Below are 10,554 nucleotides of genomic sequence, written 5' to 3' on the forward strand. Positions count from 1 at the left end.
TTTGTGCTCCATTATCAGTTTTTGCCTGCATCTAAGATAATAGGGAAACGTCTTCTATTTCGAAGCTGCACAATTCCTCATGGTTGTATTTTAAAAATATATATATATGTTCACCGTGATATTCACTAATTTTTCACTGTTTCACATCACTTTTTTTGACATTTTTTTTCTTTTTAGAATTTCTTTAACTAAAGTGTTATTTGTGCTTCAATTTGTCTATTGAGATGACCTAAGTACCGCATCGTTAAATCCTTACGCTAAATATAACGGAGCTCTGGTAGGGGGAACACACGTTTTGCATACATTAGCACTAACGCCCATTGTAGTAACGCAAGGGTTCGTTACGGCTGGAAACAGCACTTCATACTGTGTCCGTGAGCTTTGAAGATACCCGTTAGGAGTTAACGAGGCGTTAACACCTCGTTAAATCAATAACGGAGTGGTGTGGATCTGGGCCTTAATGTGCAACAATCGTTGAGAACGGTCTCTAGAAAATCTTATACAAGGCTCTTCTTTCTCTAGTCTACATACTGTAAAGGTTGAGCCTGGATGATGTACCCTTAAATATGGAAAAGCCAAAGGACCGCCCAAGTGGTGCTATACCGATTATGAATTGGGTTAAATAAAGGAAAATGGGAGCAGCGAGGGGTCTATAAATATGGTGACCATATGTGTCCAGGGTGAGACCGGGAAAAATGTCACACATATGCAATGGGCGCTTGCCAGCCACGCATCAGTGTTTGCCGGACGCTTATGTGCAATCCGATCACGTATGCATGCAAGCGCCGATAAAAACTGGCACAGTAGCCAGAAAAGTCAGGACCCGGGACAAACGGCTAAAATCGGGACGTCTGGTCATCCTATTTATAAATAAAGCAATATATAAAACGAGAAAGATATAAAATCAACCATTTAAAATGATTTCTGTTTCCGATTCATGTGCCTTCATGTCATTGGTGTCCATTGTGTGGTCCCCCATGAGTTGAGATGTTTGGCCTTCTGGTTAGTATGAAGGAGAAGACTTCTACCTATCCAAGAACCTTTAGGGACCAAAATGGAAATCTTCATCTGTCAAAGGAGATTGTCACAAGTATATACAGTACTATTTCAATTCCATGAAGAAAAGGTGTGAGTAGTGGGGGATAGGCAAATAAATACATTTCTTCATGTTGAGCTAAAGCTACAATTATACAAGCTGATTTAGGACTAGTAGTTTTTTCCCCAATCCTCCAAGCCTCAACGTTACCAAAGATGTGTACAGTACTTTGTATTCCTGGATCACAGGGATCTTTAAAAAGATCTTTATGCGTTATTACCTTCTCCCAGAAGTTTACGATTTTTCTATGGTTTTGCATGATCCTATTTGGGGTACTTTGGCACCTCACGTTTTTTAATTAACACTCTCTGCCAGGGAAAAAATGTCCTATTTTACCATTTTATTATAATTTAATTGCAGATCTGCTGATTTTATTACTTTGCAATTTATTTCATAAGTGGTATTTTTATTTGCTATATTATATTATATACTGTACAGTGGAGAGTTTGCCACTTTTTTACTCACCATAATCAACTTTGTGTCCAATTTATTTCAGGGTCTTACTATTGCATCATAAAAGGCTAAATCTGGTCAATCTAATTTCCAAGAATTTAAAGAGTTTCTCCATTATTATTGCGTGCTTTAAGACAGGGGTGGGCAAACTTTCCCCCCTGCGCCCCCACCCTCCCGCTCACGCCCCCTCCTTACCACGTCTCCAGCATCAAACGACGTCACGTTGCTATGGCAACGAGACGTCACGTGACCCCGCGGTGCCCATGGTGTCGCGTCGCCGGAGACCAGGTAAGTGACGTTGCAGAGGCCTCACGCGATCCCCCGGCATTTCATTTAAATGCCTGGAGGAAGAGCGCGGGGCCTCTGCAACCGCCGCACCCCCCACCCCCCTGGAATTTATTCAGGAATTTCAGATTTAAAGAGTTATCAAGCAGATTCTGGTTCCAAAATGAAGGGTGAGATTGTATTATTCCGTTAGAGTAATGTCTTCGAAATATGTAAATAGATGAGAATTTGCAAAGTTATATTATTGCTTTCACTGACCAGTAGACATGTTGGTATGTTTATTATGATCTATCATGTACTTGATAAGAACTATGCTTTTATTTCTCCAGGAGCATATCCTTTGGCAGGGGGTGGGCAACTCTAGTCATCGAGGTCCACCAACAGGTCAGGTTTTAAGGATATCCCCTGCTTCAGCACAGGTGGGTCAGTCTTTAACTGATTTTAACTGATTGAGGCACAAGTGCTGAAGCAGAGATATCCTGAAACCTGACCTGTTGGTGGCTCTTGAGGACCGGAGTTGGCCGCCACTGTCCTACTGTATGACTTTCTAGCAACCAGAAAAAGTTGAGGTTAAACAAAAATTAAGTATTTAGACACTTTCAGTTTCTTTTTGCATTTTCCATTCAAATTGTTTTGTGCTTACTTTGCATTTGGCCTGGTTTGTTCATTTAGTCTGTAGTATTCTTCAGTGCAATATGCTAGAAGATAATTTTTTTAACCCTTTGCGTCCCAAAGGGTTAAAGTCACTCCGCAGCCCTTCCAACAAATACGATTGTGCAGTTACTCCTGAGCAATCCTCCTGTTCCATTCACACTCAATACTCACACTTCCATCCACACTCAATACTCCTGTGGATCGCTGATTGCAGTCTCCTCTAGAAAACGAGGGAATAGCCAGGACATGCGGGGTACATCATAACTGGGCTACTAGGAAGCCAGCCCTCAGGGTGTACAATTTACATCCATAGTGCACTCGTGGGGTCAAGTGCCACTGCGCGTTTGGCTCTAGAGTCATGAGATCTTAGGGCTTACCCTTATACCAATACAGATGAGGAAGTCTTCTTCTGTTTCATGCACTCTTAAGACCCAACATGCTCTCCATGGATGCCCACGGTACACAGCCAGATTACATGATGTTAGCAACCATTTCACTGACCATTAGTGTGCCTGCCTTTGTGATCCTTGCCAAACATCCAATGGATCTGCAAACACTCTTTGCTGGACAGAATGCTATGAAATTAATGAGCAAGTAACATCAGCCCAGGATAGGAGAGAAGATATAATCTGGTATAGTGAAGATAACACACCTCCTTAAATGTTAAAGATTGCAAGGTTCTAGATCTGCAATCCCTGGTAGTGCACATGGAAGCTAAAGGCAGGAGCTCAACTCTAGCCATCAGGAGAGGAGAGTCACTGGGAATTTTATATTCATGATCATGCATACAGTTATTGGTTCACCATGAATTCACTAAAAACCAAACATTGATGGCCGTTGCAACCGTCAATGCACTGTGGGGGCTATGCACAAAGCAGTGATAAGTGTTTTTAAGTGAGATAAATGATTTATGGTGCAATTTACGGTGCAATTTTTTTATCAATAACTGTGTTTTGATGATAAAAAGCCTTTTAAGCGCAATACTGCAGTGTTATCACTGCTTTGTGAATCGAGCTGCACGCAATATTGCACCATAAAGGCATTTATCTCACTTAAAAACACTTATCACTGCTTTGTGCATAACCCCCAAAGTGTGCATCGCATCGCCGGGTGTTCAGTTTATATGGGGTGTCTGACAAATGAGTCGATTTTTGTAATAAACGAAGTGATAGATTTTGTAAACCAACATCCTGAAACAAAATCTACTCTTTGGAAAAATTGGTATTTTGGACTACTGCACAAAAATGATTGAGCTCACTTTACACAGCTCTAGAATCTAGATGTAGAATATCCCTTTTCGAGTCCGAGTTAAATATTGTACTTTTGCTGCTTTGGGACTTTTTAGTCTAAAAAACACTTTGGGGCACATGCAGTATTGCTTTTTGGCAATTGATATTATATTATGGTACAATTGGGATTTCATGTTAAACTAAAAGAAGCATAGTCCGGAAACCATAAAAGTAAGGGTTATGGGCCGGGTTAAGACTATGTTATTTTAGGATAACGCTGCATTATTTTAGTCCTGGCGTTACTACCATCCAGACACTGAAATAGGACTTTTGCTCCCTCTAGGAAAATCTCTTTTAGTTTCTGGAGTGGAGTAATGCCCGGGGGGTGGGGGGTAGGTATAATTTACCGATTTCTTATTTCCTTATGTTACCTTAACAAAGCTTATTGAATATTAGGGTGAATATAATTTAGGATGTAATGAGCTAAATTGCATGTCATTTAGAAGAACGGCCATTAAAAATAATGACATTTTAATGGGAGTAAAACCTGGTTAAAATCACAATATTTGCTAAAGTGAATTATGCGATTCCCAACTTCCGGCTGCCCCAGCAGCCCCCTCTCTCCCCGTGCAAAAAAGGAGCAAAAACGTTGCTACCACAGATCGTAGCTTATACCTGCTCCCTCAAATGTTTAATAATAATAGCATGTTCTTGTATAGCGCTGCTAGTTTTACGTAGCGCTTTACAGAGACATTTTGCAGGCACAGGCCCTGCCCAGTGGAGCTTACAATCTATGTTTTTTGGTGCCTTAATGAAAGTACGATGAATCATACAGTACTGCCCCGCTCCTCTCCTGCACTAATCACTGGTTCTCAATGTAGGAAGAGGAGCAGAACAGGATTCACCAGCGCGCCGGCATACGGCTGCGTCCCCTCTGGCGCTGCCCGCACTCATGCTTGAGAGCGGTGAAGTTACCAACTCTCTAAGCATGACGGTCGGGTGTCCTGCCTATTTTGCAAGCTCGGACGGGGGGGGGGGGGGGGCAAGTTACAGGCAAGTTGAGCGCGCTTCAAAGTCATTTTTTTTTGTCTGATCAAGCGGCAAGCTTGGGTGAGCGTGCATGCCCGCGCGCACTGCGTCAGCGGGGACTTCCACATAAAGACTGCAATAAGTAAAAGCGGCAAGCGCCGAGCGCAGAACACGCTCAGGACCAGCGGAGACGCAGCCTAATTAAAGCAGCTGGCCGGAGCGGGGAGAAGCTCCTTCTGTCTGTGCACCATACACACGTGTGTGGGGGTATTGTGTGGCTCTTTTGAGGGTCAAATGTAGCCCTTGAAATATATCACGTTGCCTACCACTGCACTAGAACATCACTGACAGCCACAGTAACAAGCAGAACAGAATATACTGTGCATACTGCTTTTGTTGTTAGGGGGAATCAGATATTTTTTAAATGGAGCTGTGATTCCAAAGTTGCATTGATCAGAGCTGAGCTACACAGCAGTTTCTATTCACCACAGAAAATATTTTGATATCAACATTTCTCCAGAACAGAAATCCCCCACGTGTGTAAATTCGGCATATAAGAGAATATAAAAGCCATTAATACATTTAGGAACAGATTGGGCTGCACTTTTCTTTCACTATAATAATTTGCAATCCATTATTTGCATTAAATGCAAATATTTGCAAACAGCAAGCCTACATCTGCAGCAACAAAAGCATGTTCTATGCCAGATCCTGCTACTGTCAATTAAACTGCTGTAACAGCTAGAGACATAACATTGTGATACTATCAATTCTCAGAGCTGTAGTTACAAAAATGTATTTGCTATTAACAAGGAATCCGGCCGCTGCTCCTTCTCTTACTGTGCACCCCACGTATAGGAGCAACCTACCCAAAACTCTCAAACCCGCCTCCAATTTAAGTAATTTCACGAATTCAGCTGTCTCGCATTTTAATCTTGTGTGTAACTGTTACATATGCCTATAATCATACCGTATATTATCTCTACCTGTCCATAAAATGTCTGTAAATATAATGTATAACCTCTGTTCATTTAATGTAACCATGTATTTGTCATCATAACGCTGTGCCCAGGACATATGTGAAAACGAGAGGTAACTCTCAATGTATTATTTCCTGGTAAAACCTTTTATAAATAAGAAATAAACATTACTGGTCATATTTACTAATCTGCTATTCCACAAGACAGCTTCCAATGCCGGAAGACTGTGAAAGGGCCATAAGGTATCTCCTGGTGCTGAAAGGGGTCTTGTCGAATATCATTGCTTAGTATATGAGTGTGACTCCTTCAGTACCAAAGCGATGGCAGTACATTAAACAGAAGGCCACCTGGGAACTCAATAGGAATAATCCACTGGCAAAATAATTGGGATGGCAGTTCCAGTTCTATAATGATGGCAACAATCTGATTCTGCTGAAAGGCACAAAGGAATTGATATAGATATATAATACTTTAGAGATGATGCCCAGTCTTATCTATTATAAATTACCAACAGGAGTAATCCTGCAAAGCAACAGGGTTGGTGAGATCACTGCCTGTCCCTCGGGAGCTCAGGCACATGCTCACTGCTGATAAATACATTAGCTTTGCATGCTGACTGACAATGTAGAAGGCCTTTATATCCACCTAGCGGCAGTATAACTTTGGAAGCCGATAATAAAGTACAATACAGCACCCTGAACCCTGCTCATAAACATGCTCCTTAAACAGAATATGTACTTACACAGTACAAGGACCACCTCCTCCTCTCTGTAAGAGCCCCGCCTGTGATCCCTGGGCCTTCAGCCGTCAGTCAATACAGCCCATTCCGTTATCTCAGAATTCCCTGTGTAAAGGATGAGGATAATCTGGCCATTTTTTATCTAGTTACCACTCAGCTGGTGGTGCACTGCAGAGCAGGGTGATGAATGTGTGAATACAACATATGATATGGCTGTGCATAATAGGGAAATGCTGCCACCACATGGCCACTCGTTGTAATGCAGCCATTTAAAGAACAGCGAGTCTGTGGTGGAGAGAAGCTAATTTAAAAAAAGGCTATTTTCACATTTTACAATTACATACCGACAGCTGATATTTACTTGTGTATGTATTGTTCACGTCAAGAAGGAAGAAATCGCAGAGCACTGACGGGTTTGCAAAACTCTCATTTATTGAAGCCAGAAACACAACGTTTCGACCACGCAGTCTTTCTCAATTGATATAAAGTGGCATCATGACAATGTCCTGTGTAATCCCTTTATATCCCCACCAACCCACAATGCCCTCTGTGAATTATCCTGGATGAATTACAGGTGTGCTGATCTGCAGGTAACTCCCTCTGCTCATAGCGTCCCATAGCGTCTTGGCGTCATCAGTACTTTAATGAGGGGGCGTCAGGTGGTCCTCCATTGTCTTCATGGGTTATAGCAGAGTCCTCTGTATGGTGCATCCCCAGCATCTGATCAGCTCCTCGCCGCTTGGTGCTGTCCCACGTCGGGTTGTCCCACGTCGGCTCCTCCAATGACGTCACAGGGGGAGACCCGATCGGAACGGAGTGAGGATTGCATGGAGCTGATGCCCAGGATGGACAACCCGTCGTGGGACAGCACTTAACATTCTTCTACACCTAAATAACCCCCAAATTCCCATCCTCTCATATAGACTCCACATTTTTCCAGAACGAAAATAAATATGTTGAAAATCAAAATTGAATATCAATAAACCATACCAACCTACAATAAATAAGAGAAACCATCACTGAATAAGTTTCCTTTCAAAAAATGGGACTTCATTTAGTTGAGTTGCAGCAACACTTTATACCAATCATGTCAGTTTGACGCTGATTTTAAGTGCGTCCCTGTGATTTTTGTCATCAACAGTCCAACAGAATTCAGTAGAGGCTCCCTGATAAGAACCAGTACATTTATTAAAATGACATTTTTTTAATCAGAAGCCCTAAATCTCCCGGATATTAGTCTTTGTAAGTTGACAGCTCGATTGTAGACAGAAATATCTTTGAGACTTTGCGCCGGGATTCACTTGCGATGCGGGTACGATACAGCAATCCCACATTAACGGTTATTGACTTAAATGGCAGTTACTGCCGAATCGAGGAGTAATAACTTGTATCAGTGCTTAGTGCAGGCGTGGCCAACGCCAGTCCTCAAGTGCCACGAACTGGTCAGGTTTTAAAGATATCCCTGCTTCAGCCACCTGTGTTGAAGCATGGGTATCCTTAAAACCTGACCTGTTGGTGGTTCTTGAGGACTGGAGGTGACCACTCTTGGTTTAGGGAATCTCCCCCTCAATCCCCTATTCCATAAGCTATGTAGTCCTCTTCCCCTTCAGAAATGAATGGAGCGAATATCTACAGAAGACAGATTCACAGCAAATTGTATAGGGGTCACCGTGTCAGTAGCATGGCTTTAACTACAGCGTTTGAGCAATGTGAATAAATATACAAGAAAACAGCAATACATTGTAGCCATGCCTGGTTTTGGCTACCAGTCTGCCCTCCCTGTCACGTAAGCCCTTTTTTTTTTTCCAATGTTTTTATTAGGCATTTTTAGAAAATACAACATTTCTAACATATATCGTAGCCTAATATTTTCCAAAACATATTTTTTTAAGGGGGGAAAAAGAAAGGCAACCTAAGTTGTCCAGGAAAGAGAGGGGGAGCCTTCATAGAGAGAAGGTAAGAGGGAGGGTGATGGGGTAGATGAGGGGGTGTGAGGGAGGGGAGAGGAGGGGGAGGGGCCTGGGAGGGTTATTGTCGACCCACTTGGCTGTTAGGGTGTTTCTGGTGAGATTCGTGTGAGTTTTTTCTTATGGAGGGGGAGTTGGTCTCCCTCTCACTTGGGATGGTCGGGGCGCTCTGGTAAAGTGGAACCAGGGTTCCCAGATATCCTCAAAGGCCGGGGGTTTTTGTCTGATGTTGGCTGTGAGCCTTTCCATAGTCATTACATCCCCAATCCTTTTCTTTATCGTGTTGAGCGCCGGCGTAGTCGTTTTCCTCCAGGAGGCCGCAATACAGCATCTCGCCGCAGTGAGAATGAAGGATATTAATTTCCTGGTGGGCCGAATTATATTCGGCATGGGTGCAGCCAACAGGAAGGTCAGTGGTTCAATAGGAAGTTCTAGGTCGGTGACCTCTTTTATAAGAATTTGGACCTTGGCCCAGTATTTCACAATTTCTGGACAGGTCCACCAGATGTGGGCCATGTCCCCTCTATTACCACAGCCTCTCCAACATTGGTCTGATGCCAGAGGGTAGATCTGGTTTAATCGTGCTGGGGTAAGATACCAGCCAAACATAATTTTGTAGATGTTTTCCTTAATTGTGGTGCAAAGGGAAGTTTCTGAGGCTGCCTGCCAGATTTCCTCCCATGTCTCTCTTTCTATGTTAACGTTTAGATCAGCTGACCATCGCAGCATATAGTCGTGCTGTGTCGGGGACGTTGAGCGCATTAGGATATTGTATATGTCCGAGATAAGTCCCTTCTGGTAAGACTGGTCCTCACATAGATGTTCAAACGTAGTGAGAGCGGGGTATTCTGGATGAGGGCACGTAGCTCTAACAAAATTTCTAATTTGTAGATATTTAAAGGTGTCCAATTCTGTAATTTTAAATTTGTTCCTCAGTTCTTGGTAGGTCAGGAGCTTCCCTAGGCTCAGTACGTCGGCAATCGCCTCTATACCCCGTGTGTGAAAGTGGGCGAACAGCTTAGATCCGCATCCTGGAGGGAATTTAGGGTTATTAACGAGGGGAGTGAGTTGTGAGTTTGTGGATGAGAGATTAAATTTAAGTTTGCATCTGGACCAGGTGTCCCACGTGAATCGTGAGGCCTGTAGTTTAAGATTATGTAAGTGGCCCTCTCCTCTGTTCAGGCTCCAGAGGGAGGCTTGCAGAGAAGGCAATTTGGCACACCGAGTTTCCATTCCCACCCAGCAACATCGGGTCGGGTCTGAGTTCCACATTACTACCTGCCTGAGCTGAGCGGCTAGATAGTATTTGTATAGGTCAGGCACCCCCATCCCTCCTCTGGATCTCGTGGTCATCAGGACTGATCTGGCGACCCTGGGCCTCTTACCCTGCCAAATGAAGTGGAGTAGTCTATTCTGTATATATTTTAGATCGGCGGCCGGGACCTGGATTGGGAGCGTCTGGAATAGGTACAACATTCTTGGGAGTATATTCATTTTGGTAGAGATCATCCTCCCAATCCATGAGATCTGATAACCTTCCCACCGATCTAGATCCCTTTTGATCTGATCCCATAGTTTTGGGTAGTTATCCCTATATAGGTCCCGATAGTGCCTAGATACATTAATTCCCAGATACTTAATGCATGAGGGGCACCATCGGTAGCTGAAATTTAGCTTAAGGAGTTTGACTGTGGGGTCGGGAAGACTAATATTTAGGGCCTCAGATTTATCGCTGTTTATTTTATACCCTGATACCTTTCCAAACTCCGTCAGTTCCATCTGGAGGTTGGGGAGGGAAGTTAGGGGTCTGGTCAAGGTCAGGATAATATCGTCAGCGAATAGGGAAATTTTGTATTGTTCAGTGGCCATGGGTATACCCTGGATGTTTGGGTTTTGTCTTATTTTGGCCGCCAGTGGTTCAATCGTGAGAGCGAAAAGGAGAGGGGAGAGGGGGCAACCCTGTCGGGTGCCATTTCTAATGTGAATTTGTTCCGCTCCTCCACCCGATAGTCTAACTGAGGCGGATGGAGTTTGGTAGAGCGCCTTGACACCCTTAAGAAAGGAGTCCCTGAATCCGAATTTTTTTAATGTTTGGTCTAGGAACAGCCAATCAATTCTGTCA

The 10,554-nt window shown here is 43.3% G+C and overlaps 1 protein-coding gene across 3 annotated transcripts in view; it reads right to left on the bottom strand.

Moving 5' to 3' along the window:
- The window catches only part of LOC142497464 (germ cell-specific gene 1-like protein), an 18,749-nt gene extending 12,089 nt beyond the window's left edge, over positions 1-6,660 (bottom strand). For all 3 annotated transcript variants that reach the window (XM_075605288.1, XM_075605287.1, XM_075605284.1), the window contains exon 1: positions 6,469-6,660. The gene's annotated coding sequence lies outside the window, so the exon portion shown is untranslated. The remainder of the gene's footprint in view (positions 1-6,468) is intronic.
- Positions 6,661-10,554: the final 3,894 nt, after the last annotated feature.

The sequence above is a fragment of the Ascaphus truei genome, chromosome 6 (assembly GCF_040206685.1).
Source record: "Ascaphus truei isolate aAscTru1 chromosome 6, aAscTru1.hap1, whole genome shotgun sequence".
Classification (NCBI taxonomy): Eukaryota; Metazoa; Chordata; class Amphibia; order Anura; family Ascaphidae; genus Ascaphus; species Ascaphus truei.